This window comes from Phragmites australis, chromosome 22 (genome assembly GCF_958298935.1).
Source record: "Phragmites australis chromosome 22, lpPhrAust1.1, whole genome shotgun sequence".
Taxonomy (NCBI): domain Eukaryota; kingdom Viridiplantae; phylum Streptophyta; class Magnoliopsida; order Poales; family Poaceae; genus Phragmites; species Phragmites australis.
In genome coordinates this window covers 1,414,210-1,426,652 of record NC_084942.1, presented here as the reverse complement: position 1 = coordinate 1,426,652, position 12,443 = coordinate 1,414,210, and positions in this window count along the sequence as shown.

The following is a 12,443-nucleotide window of genomic DNA, read 5'->3' as shown; positions in this document are numbered from 1 at the left end:
ATCGGTTTGATCTTCGGTGTCCGTGTACCGATGTAAAATTTTGGAGAACTGCAGATTATGTTTGATCTTATCGTAGGGGATAAAAAATCAAATTTATCTGAATGATATATCTTTTGCTATTTAATTATGTATTTTCGTATTTTACAAATATGCTACAATTTTAATCAAATTAGAAACGTGTCATAAAATGGTAAACAGAGTGTGAAAACAGTTAAAAACATTACAGACTTTTATTATACACAAACAACAATCTAATCTACAGAATCTAGGTAAACAAACAGTCCTTAACTTTATACACTTCAACTTTTAAAAAATGCTTTTTAAAATGTATAGCTAACATAAACAAAAGCTATACGAGAGAGACTGACTGACATGCGGACGCGGTACACGCTCTCGGCTCCGCTCCTCTCCTACGATAAAAGAGCAGAGCAGGGGCCACGACCACCACAAAAGATGGGCCCCACCACACCCCTTGTGCACGAAGGAAGAAAAAAAGTGGTGGGGCTACGATGAAACTGTCGTAATACGGTTAGCACCTTTTTCTGTCGGTCTCCCACCATCAAACTAATAAAACGGTCGTAACAGCACATTTTCAGCTGGTTAGCACCTTTTTCTCTCTGTCTCCAACAATCAACACAGAAGATATAAAAATAACATAAGTAGGTATAGATGTCGAAGTAACAGAAAAATTATATTTACGTGATCGGGAAAATACATATTATCGTAGTAGAAAAATATATGTTGCGTGACCCAAAAATATAGGTTGGGGCGACAAAAAATATACGTTAAAATAGGAAATAAAAAGTTTGCACTCATTTGACAGCAACACCATATATGAAGTACATAGACGGTGATAGCATGCGAGACTTCCACTGTAAATAAGAAAACTAATTGCATAATCAAAGAAATAATATGTAACTAATCAAGAAAATAATCTCCAGTGATTTGGTTGGCAATAACCGTCTACGAGATTTCCTCTCTAAATAAGACAATTAATCACATAATCAAGGAAACAATATCTAATTAATCAAGGAAATAATCCCTAGCTAATTTGATTGGCAATAGCATCATGTGAGATTTTCTTTCTAAACAAAGAAACTATCACATAATCAAATAAAACAACCTCCATCTAATCAAGAAAACAATCAGCTAACAAACCATATTGGAAACAATAGAATTTTGGATTAATAGCCAAACTCCACATAAAAAATTACAAATGTATAACAATTAGATCACCTATTGATCATTACAAATAAGATCAAAAAGAGTTTGGCGGTGCATGTTCTGCTTGTGCCCTATTCTTTAGCCTAACCTTCACTTCTTCTGGTTCCTCACCTGCTAGATTAAATATTAATCAGCAGAGAACAACATATCTTTATAAAATAAGTCAGCCCAGAACAATGTAAGATCTAATCCCCTTAAAAAGATTACAAAATCTCAATAAATGATAACTTCCGGGTAGGTGGAAAATCCAATATCACGAAACCCATTGGAACATGACCAAATAGTTGGAAAAAAATACGAGGAGAATTTAAAAAATAGGAAAAAGAACCAAATGAAGCATCTGATTACATGTATATAATGGGAAAGAAAGCTATGTGACCTTGATTGGATAGTTCTGCCGAGAGAGATTTGGATAGATCCATGGGAGAGGCAGCAGCGTTCTCCCATGTCGTGCTCGCTTGAGCCGAGAGGGGAGAGCGATGAGAGAGAATGAGAGGGTACAAATGACATGGAGAGAAAAGCATTATACCAGATTATGTCGTATGGTATTCGTTTTCAAACTCCACAATACGCAAATCACAGGGTCAGAGGTTTTGGTCGGTTATAGGAGTAAACTTATAACTTTTTCTAGTTAGAAGTGATAGATTTTCTTGTTGCTATTTAACTTACGACTTTTTTCAATTTTGGCATTGTTTTTTTGGATGCGAGATTAGTATTTAATGCGGAGAGTTATATAGCAGTTATATATGTATATATAATTACTTCATAATTTTTAAATATTATTTTTATTTAAAAAATAATAGTCAAAGTTACATATTAAATATCGTGTCAATGTCTAAAGTGTCGTACATTTACCAACTCTGCTTCCATTAACATGGAACCAATGGTCTACCGTTGCTTCAGAGTTCAGACCTTTTGAGGAAACTTGCTCCAGACTTTGGTATGATTCATTTTCTTCTAAAATAGTGTCACTTTTTCAAAGAAAAGACAATTGTTCTTACTTGATCATGCTAACAAATGTCGATGTAGGAAATGAGGGGGAAACATAATATCAAAAAAAAAGCAAAAATTGACTGTCATGGCAAGTGAATTGCTATAGCCTACAGGAATTAAAAACACGGGAATTAGTCGGAGAGACGTTTAGCTACATCACAAGAAAACCACAACAATTGTTGAATGAAATTGCTATTTTAGAGGAGAGATGAAGACACATGTTGCCTTGGACTTTTCAAAGGAAATGTAGAGATGAGGTTTCATAAAGTTTGAAATCATTTAAAAGCGTATTAAAGAAATGATTCCTCTTGGAGTTTTGAGACCATTTCCTACGATCGAAAGGGCTTCACCGAAAACGTCCTATAGAATTGTTCTATTCATGCAAAACTAGTACAAGAACTATTTGTTGCAAGGGACCCCAAGAGTATGCACAAGCACAAGGTGTTTATGGAACAATACTTAATTGAAAGCACCGGATATATTTCATAAAATCGTTCCAATGTCCAGGGTATGCATGCTTTCATTTGGAAAAAACATTAGTGGAAAAGAGGAGGGATGATGAGGTGATTGAGAAGATAGGGACTGTAAAAGCCGAAACGGCTTGACATGCAATGGGAATTGCTCGACTTCCTATTGTTTTCGCTCTGTATAGGTAATGCAAAACATTTTTGCATGCATGCAATGCATCATGATTGACGAGTGGATGTACTAGGAAATGATACAGCTACTAAGTAGGAGGACAACCTATCATCTATGTTGGAAATTGGATGATCGATGGGTGCATGGTTTCAAAGCTCGAATCATTCACCACTGGCAGTACGTATGGTACAGATTAATAATTCTTAGGCCATTCAGCACAAGATGTCTATAGATATTTCTTATTAAAGAGATAATGCAAGAAACACATGTCAATAAACAATCCTTCCGATACATAATGTTTATAATATGTATCTAGAGAATTTTATATGACTAATAGATAAATGCCATATCATATATTGGAATGCTACCTTTCTCTCCATGCATATTTTATGGTTTCTTGTCTTTTAGATTTCGAGCCTAGCTTGTTTCTTTCATGGGACACTAGTTTTTTCTCATTCATTATTTAATTATTTGCCATATCAAATTTTATCCTACGTTGACGTGCATTTAATATGACATAAGCCAATGCAAGTTGGAGCATTGGGAGATCGAGGTTCTCCTCAACTCCTTTCGAGCTTTTCGTGGGTAAATACCCGTGATTGGCTGCACATACACTGTTAGTAGAAAATAGGAGGGGTGATGAGGTGATTGAGAAGATAGGGACTGTAAAAGCCGAAATTACTTGACATGCAATGGGAATTGCTCGACTTCCTATTGTTTTCGCTGTGTATAGTAGGTAACGCGAAAACATTTTTTGCATGCATGCAATGCATCATTATTGACGAGTGGATGTACTAGGAAATGATACAGCTACTAAGTAGGAGGACAGCCTATCATCTATATATGTTGGAAATTGGATGATCGATGGGTGCATGGTTTCAAAGCTCGAGTCATGCACCACCGGCAGTACGTATTGTACCGATTAATAATTCTTAGGCCACTCAGCGCAAGATGTCTATAGATATTTTTTATATAAGAGCTAATGCTAGAAACACATGTTAATAAATAATTCTCTCAATGCATAATATCTATAGCATGTATTCAGAGAGCTTTGTATAACCAATAAATAAATGTGATAACATATATCAATTAAGGATACTAGCTTTCTCTTAATGCATATTTTGATGTTTCTTGTTTCTTAGATTTTGAGTCTAACTTGTTTCTTACATAAGACACTAGTTTCTTCTCTTTTATCATCTAATTGTTTGACACATCAAATTTCATCCTATATAGAAGTGCATTTAATATCTAAGACATAAACCAATATGAAACATTGGACAAGCTTACTCTTTTTAGCTCCTTTCGAGCTTTTCATGTGTAAATGCCGGTGATTAGCTAGTGGACCCTGTTGGAGCATCTCAAGCCGTATCGCTATCCGGTTCCCTACTCTCCCTCGCTACTTTTTCGGCTCCTCACTCTCCCTCGCTACTTTTTTGGCTCCCTATTTTCTCCCAGTGCTCGCCACTTCCATCGGACGGAAAAGGAGCTCGACATCTCCTTCACGCGTGCGGTTCCCTCTCAAATTCGACCAGGAGCACCACTTCACGCCATCTCCCTGCACCCGTCGTTGTAGCCGAGCACCCGACTGAATAATCTCTTTGGAGCCTGGATTTACTAGAAAGATAGAGAGAAGCTCAATAGGAAAGATAAACAACCTCGTGGTCTGCTCGTAAGGAACAAAGAGGAAGAAGAACGGTTGGTAGGGAAATCCTATTTTATTTCACTAGGGGTCCCACACGTAAGTTATATGATATTAATAAAATATAGGTGGGTGAAATTTAAGAAGCAAGATTTAGGAAGTCAGCTGGAGCACGTAGAGAAATAAAGAGGTAATCTTTTGGAGAGACTCCCTATATGAAAATATAAGAAGTGAGATTTATGGAGGTTGTTAGAGCATCTCCAATAGAAGTCCTATCCATCTCCCGATCGCTATATTTTGGAGATTTGACTAAAAAACTACTCCAACAGCTTCTTAATATGGCTCCCTATCTTTTCCGGGTCTCAAAATCGCCCTCCAACCTCACTACTTCTAGCGAGCGACTCTCGCTCCCTATCTGACATATCCCTACCCACCCGCATACCTCTGTACCCTGCCCATGAGCCCCTACATCGGATCCCACCGCTAGAAGCCCCCTCCTCTCACCGGAGTTCCGTGTGCTGCCACCTTTTTCTTCCCGGTCGGCATCCGAGCTTCACCACCCCACCGATTGTCGGTGACATGGGAACCATGGGTCCTCGAGTCCCGAGGCTAGGACAGCAGAATACCACGTGGCGTCTTCCCTCGGGGACTATCTTCCTGAGGTCCGAGAAGACCAAGTTCTGGGAGAGGGCTCTCGGGACCATGAACAGTGGTCCCCGAGTACGCGAGTTCCCTGAGGACCAAGAAAAGACATATCTGGGAGAGGACGCTCGGGGCCATGAACAGTAGTCCCTGAGCACCCAGAGTTCCCCGAGGACCTGAGAAGCCCCTTGCCGGTGGACCCCACAAGGGCTCAGCGATGAGGTGTCAACTGGTGAGAGGCCCGATACTGCATTTAAGAGGGAGCGTGGCCTGTCACTTCCAACCACTCCCCCCACGCCTGCTGTCAGTCCCTGCCACTGTCTGGCAGGGAGGCGTGGGGATATTTAATGCGGCGGGTCCCATCGCGCGTCATCCGGCGCGCCTTAGGATATCGTCGCTGGGCTCGAGGCATATCACCTGCCGCCCTGCTGTGTTAGGCCTACTCTAACCGAGCGGGCACACGGGGCTGCTTGGTGGCTGCCCGGTGGGCCCCCTACTACACCGGCTGAAAAGTGGTATGATGACGATAGGACCGGACGGGGGCGCATTTTCAACCCCTCCCCCCTCGTAATGTCAAGCTGCAGCCCATGATGTCTGCTTTCTATTTATGGCGTCTTGGGACTCGCGCCCTTCTTTCTGGGCACGCCATCCCGCCCTGACGGGATATAAGAAAGGGTGGGCACCTCGGAGAAGGACAAGGTTCAAGTGAGGTGATAGAAGACAAGTTCAAGAAGTTCAACAGACGCGGACAAGCTAACGAAGACAGGATACACGAAACTCTAGACTTAGACAAAAATCCTTGTAACGTAAGAGATCCACAAAGAGGCATTCTCAGAGCATTTATAGCATACACACAGGAGTAGGGTATCACACTCCGTGCGGCCCGAACCTGTCTAAAAATCCTTCGAGCATTTACTCTACTAGCATCTGATCATCCATCCCGCTGCATCTTATTTACTCTCATTAATTCACACACGAGATAGATTCAAAATCATCCCCCGACCGAATCTCAAAAGGATCCCTTCGAATCCTCGCTTGAGAAGTTTATCCTCCGACACCGATAATCTCCTAGCTCTGGCCGTCCCAGTCCAAACCAGCTGTTGCTTGTGCCTGCTGTTTGCTAGATGTTCTCGATTTTGGATAGGAGATGGCACTCAACTTGATGTTCTGGATTGTTGTTGCTTGCTGCTATTCTTGATTATGTGCTGCTCGATGTGACAAAGAAAGTGGATTATGTGCTGCTCGATGTGACAAAGAAAGTGGAAAGGTAGAGAGTAGGAATATAGCTGTTGGAATATAGAGATTTACAAATTGGACATCTATTTGGGGGGAGATTTTTAGTAGAAAATATTTTTGAAATATCTCTATATGGAAAAAAGAATCAATTTTAAAGTATCTCTTGACGAAGATGGTCTTGGACAGTAGTATAGTGCAACTGCAATATCTTGAACCAAACTATTGATGATTAGCTGCACACTGTTAGTGGAAAATAGGAGGGATGATGAGGTGACTGAGAAGATAGGGACTGTAAAAGTCGAAATGACTTGACATGCAATGGGAATTGCTCGACTTCCTATTGTTTTCTCTCTGTATAGTAGGTAATGCAAACCATTTTTTGCATGCATGCAATGCATCATGATTGACGAGTGGATGCACCAGGAAATCATACAGCTAAGTAGGAGGACAACCTATCATCTATGTTGGAAACTGGATGATCGATGGGCGCATGGTTTCAAAGCTTGAATCATTCACCACAGGCACGGGCAGTACGTATTGTACCGATTAATAATTCTTAGGCCAACAAGATGTCTATAGCTATTTTTTATTGAAGAGATAACACAAGAAATACATGTTAATAAATAATTCTTCTAATACATAATATTTATAGTTTGTATCTAGAGGGCTCTGTACGACGAATAGATAAATGCGACAACATATATCAAGAACGTTACATTTTTCTCAATGTATATTTTGTTGTTTCTTTTCTCTTATATTTTGACCATAGTTTGTTTCTTCCGCAAGACACTAGTTTCTTCCCTTTTATCATTTAATTATTTGTCATATCAGATTTAATCCTATATAGACGTACATTTGATATCTAAGATATAAGTTAAGATGAAACATTAGTAGATGTTAGAGAATCTGTAACCGATCCCTCAAATTTGGCTCCCTATTCTCTTATATAGGGAGCTCCTATTCATATTTCACTCCCTATTTATCAGCACACTTCAACCGATTCCTTAAATCTCTCTCCTTAAATTCCACTCCCCTATATTTTATTAGTATCCTATAAATAAAAAAATTACAACGGCAATATTTGCAACGGTTAAATTTTGTATATATTTAAATTTTGTTGGAAGTCAAATTGAATTAAAAGAAGAGTATCACATGAAAATATAAAAATACATATAAATAGAGCATTACAAATAAACTCATTTTCATCATATAAGCTAGGACTGAAAATAATTTTAGAAATTAGTCCATCATATAAGAATAATATTAATGATTTTTCAGATTCTTGAGAAATTATTTGAGTCCCTAACAATTGCTAGAAGTTATAAAAATAGCCTTTTAAAAAATAGTTTACATTCTACACAAGCTTTTTTGGAATATAATTAAAATAAATTGTAAATGGATTATGGAACTCATACAAAAAGTTCTAAGATTTTTAAAATAATAAAAAACCACTATTTTGGAAAAAAAATGAGAAGAGAAATTGGATATGATGAGTACTGTTTATGTGGGGTTCACATAGCGAAGTAGCGAGCTGAGATAACAAAGACTCTGCCGCTAGGTGGATGTGACCAGCGAAGGCAGCAAGTAGCGAGCGCCATAGTAACAGGCTCGGTTGGAGAGCCGGTTTTTCATCCCCTCGGTAAATTTAACGATAGCGAGTGAACTGACCAGCCGATTGGAGTTCTGCTCCTGCTCTCTTCAACCTCTTTCGAGCTTTTCATGCCTAGATGCCGGTGATTAGCTAGTGGACCCTGTTAGACAGTAGCACAGTACTACTGCAATATCTGGAACTAAACTATTGATGATTAGCTGCACACTGTTCCAAGCTGCTTCTGTGTTCTCCCCGTTAATTTTTCACGAAAGTTTATATATGTGCGCATGACTGCACCCATAGCGCCACGCTTTTTGGCCAGTGCTTCAGCTGTTCACTGGCAATGGTGTCAAAATCAGGGGAGCTGAGCTGCACAGGGGCCTCACTCAAAATCAGGTTCACATGCCGGTTCTTATTCCCTATTTTTCACCATGGGTGCCATCACTCGGCACAGTTAGAAGGCCCTCACTTAACAATAAATTCAAGCTGAACTCCCGGTGTATGCTTGATATTATATATAGATTGCTCCTACTGAGTTTTTCGCCTGGATCCGCCCATAGCGACAATTTAGGTACTATTTGATACAACTTTAGCTTTTAAGTTCATATTAGATTTTAAGATTATATGTTAGAATTAAGTTATTCAAGTCTCTATTTTTAACTAAAATAAAAACAAGATAGTTTATTCAAATATTCTCAATATAGTCATAATCTAATTCTATAAATTTAAGAATAACTAGTAAATTCTTAGAGCTAAAGACTTGCGAAGCATGCCCTTAGCATCACCTCTACGTGGCAGAATCTTTTTTCTTTTTTCAACTAAAGATACGAGATTGTGTCTATTTCAATGATAGACGACAGAGTTTTACAAGATGCTGCACGAAGACTGCAAAAGAAACAAAAATAAATGATTAGTCTCTCTCCTTATGAGTTCCGCCAGGTGCCGTGCTCCGGCTAGTTCCTTCTTGATCTTCTCGTAGAGAGTCATAGCCTACGCTTCTTTATGTTGGAACATCCTGAAGTTTCTTTCTTTCTAGATCTCCATGTTACAAGTTTCTTTCTTTCTATATATCCATGTTACAAGGATGATGAATGTTTTGAGCGCCTTCTTTGGGATGACGTTGGTGTAGACTAGGGCAGTCCACCGTTCATGTATTGTATCGCTGGATGGCCCATGGTGGATAAAATAATAGTTTTATATTTAATTTAATTTAATTCCTAATATAACGGAAACATGAACATATGTATATAACTAATTTTGAGTAGTTCAGCTAACTCTGATGAGCTTCGACTAAATACTCAAACATGGTTTTGATTAACCTCAAAGAGCCTTGACTAATATTCGAGCAGGATTTCGACTAACTTCAAAAAGACTTAATTAAATACTCGAATAAGATTTTGACTAGCTATCTAATATAGATTATAATGTACATATCTGACGGCGATGTGAGATGCAGATACCTCCATAATGTCGATGTAGTGGACGATGACGAAGATGGAGTAGTCAAGTAGATCACGATGATGTAGAGAAAGTTGATCGTGAGCAGTCACGACGAACGCTTTTTAAAAACCTTATTCATTATCTTCCGGTGCAGGATCCTAAGAGCGACGGGTTCTGGAGACCTGCTCTCTCGTTTGTCGGTGCACACCGATGCGGTGAGATGGAGTAGACTATATGCGACAGCGTAATAGAGGGAAATTGGTAAAATTCTAATTGTGTCTACTCTTTTGTGGTGGCAGTTGTCAGATATATATAGAGTGAGAATTGCGCGATTGAGGTATGTTACGATTGGACACTTAACTGACATAATTTTTATATACTATTTACCTACGCAGCAAAAAGAATAAAACTGTAAAAAGAAGTCACACATGCGTAATTAACTGGACCCGATTTTGACGGACCAATCACGCAGGTATCACGCCCCCGCGCCCCATGAGGTGAGCAACCGAGTGCATTCTGCTATTCTCTCATCTACACATGCCAAGTGGGTGAAAGAGAGAAATTATTTTAAGCTGATCTTTCTTCACCTCCACTAATAAGATGTGACTAAAAATACACACCCATCTTATATAATTATGTCTTTAAAATTTATTTAAAATTACATAAATATAATAGGTTAAGTCCGTATATTCTGACAGATAGACTATAGGCTGTAGCAGTGGTTGGGAGATCCAACTGGCAATGAGGTTCCGAAGCCTCTTGTGTATCTGCACCGGACCAGGAGGTGATGTGCAATTTTCCATGATTGGCGATAGATGGGGCGAGAGGGACTATGAGGCGATCCTCGATTGGCCAACCTATTAGATGTCCAAATGTGATTTTGCAATACTAGCCAAGTGAAAAATTTGCAGCAGGCAGTGCCCATACTTTCCATAATAGTGTTTTATAGTTAGAGCCGATGGAGAAGGAATTGGGCACGATACGTCGAGGCTGCTGTGTATTCGTCTTGTTGGGCTAGAGTCCATTTGTCATCTGGTTTATTTGGCTGTAGGGTCACCTCTTGTATAGTGCTCCGGAGGTGCACAAACTCTTGTAGGTGTGACACCGTGATTTTATTAGGGCATTTTTAATGGTTAAATGTAGTTACTCTTTTTTAGCCGAGAGATTATATTTCTCAAAAATTATACGAATCTCGTTATTCATATATTCTATATCTTATAAAAAATGCTAAAGTGTTCTAAGATATAAAATAACTTACAAGTATTATTTCTACACTTGTATCCAAGTGTTCTTATGGAGCGCCCATCACCGTAGTCGTGTCCTCCTGTCTCCCGCAGCCTCCCTCTAGGCTACCGTGCGACTGTAAAATAGGAGGCGTCTTAATATTATTGGACGACTTGTTTATGGCTGGATCATGGTACGATGCAGTACAATTAGGACCACAATGGCAAGCAACAAACACGTACGTACTCGAGCTTTGGGTTCACGTAGGTAGCATTTATTCAAGCGAAGCTCACAACAAATTAAAGCCAGCAAACATAGTAGTGTGTGGCCAAATGTTTTGAATGTTTGTCGTCTGTTTCAGCTTTTATTTCCAAGCTCTTTGAAAAGAAATCGACTAGCTCCAAGGCTGCACCTGCACTGCACTGAAGCAAGCCCCAACCACCTCTCCTCCTCGTTTGCTCCTCATATGTTTTTCCTGCAAGCACGCAGCCGTTGCTTGTCGCGTCTCGAAGCAGAGAGTTTTGGGACAAACACAGCTAGCGACTTCGATCACCAACTGGTCTCTCGTCTGCAGCTGCAATCCTGCATGCCGGTGCAAGTTGTAATCGTCCGAGATCGAGCTGCTTTTGTAAAGGCAGTGACGCACACCAGTGGCGTTTCGTGTGAGCTCAGCACCAGCAGTGACTTGGGTGAGCAAATGGACCAAAACAACGGAGGTGTTCCAGGCATGAACGTCAGGGCCAAAACAATTTTGTTTCTTGCAAGGCAGCCCGGAAGGCCGGAACTGAAAGCATGCAGGCACCTACTGCTACCTCCGTACTTGTTGCTCGCCTGGAGAGATCGGGCATGCATCCATGCACACAATCAAATGAACAAGATGATGGCCCGGGAGAAAGGCAACTCAAAGCCGCACTGCACTGCTTCAGTGATGAGCGGAAACAAGGTGAAATAGGGCAATCACTGAACAAATTCATGTGACGCGTCGGGTCCACCTGTCAGCCCTTTTCGAAGTAAAAATAAATAATTAAGTTTTCTAAGTAAAAATAAATCTTTAATTCTTTTAAATATGTAATTTTGAATTTAGCCCCTTAAACTTTTCTATTTTCACAAAAAGACCCTATTAGCACTGTTTATTTTATATTTAGCCCCTTTAAGTTTTATTTATTTGCATATAGGTCCTTAAACTTTTACAAATAAGCCCCTAGCTTTTTCTATTTTTACCAAATAGTTCATGTTCTTTAAAAAAACCCATGTAACTTCAAATCTTTATGATTTTTTCATACGAGCTTCGTTTTAGTGTTTCCTTTTGTTTCCATTAGTAAGCTTTTTATAGTGCTTTGCTACTATTTGATATGCTATTCTTAGTGCTTTCTTTTGTTGTTTGTCAGTAGTTCCCATGATTAATCGATAATATTTTGAAACAGTTCGAGGGACTTCAAGATTAAGATTTTGAAGATCACTAAACAGCATCCAGGCAAGTGTCTTTGATCACATTAACCCCATTGTAGCGAAGTGTGTCTTTTATTTCTATTACATGCTTGTCAATATGAATCCCATGTTTAGAGTTTACTAGTACTTTCTAGATTATCCTTGTCGTCTGTGTTCTAGTTTGGGTGTCGAGGGTAGAAAGACTTAGTCGTGTTGTCGAGTCGGGTGGTTTAAATGTTAATCTGTTTAATGGTCTATACAATATGAACTGGTTTGGGTAATCTTTGTAGCAATATAGAACATAGGGATTCTAAGTAGGAGGTGGTATGATGATGGTGCGGGTATGCATAAGTATGGGTATACACTGTGGGTTGGTGGTAGTACCCG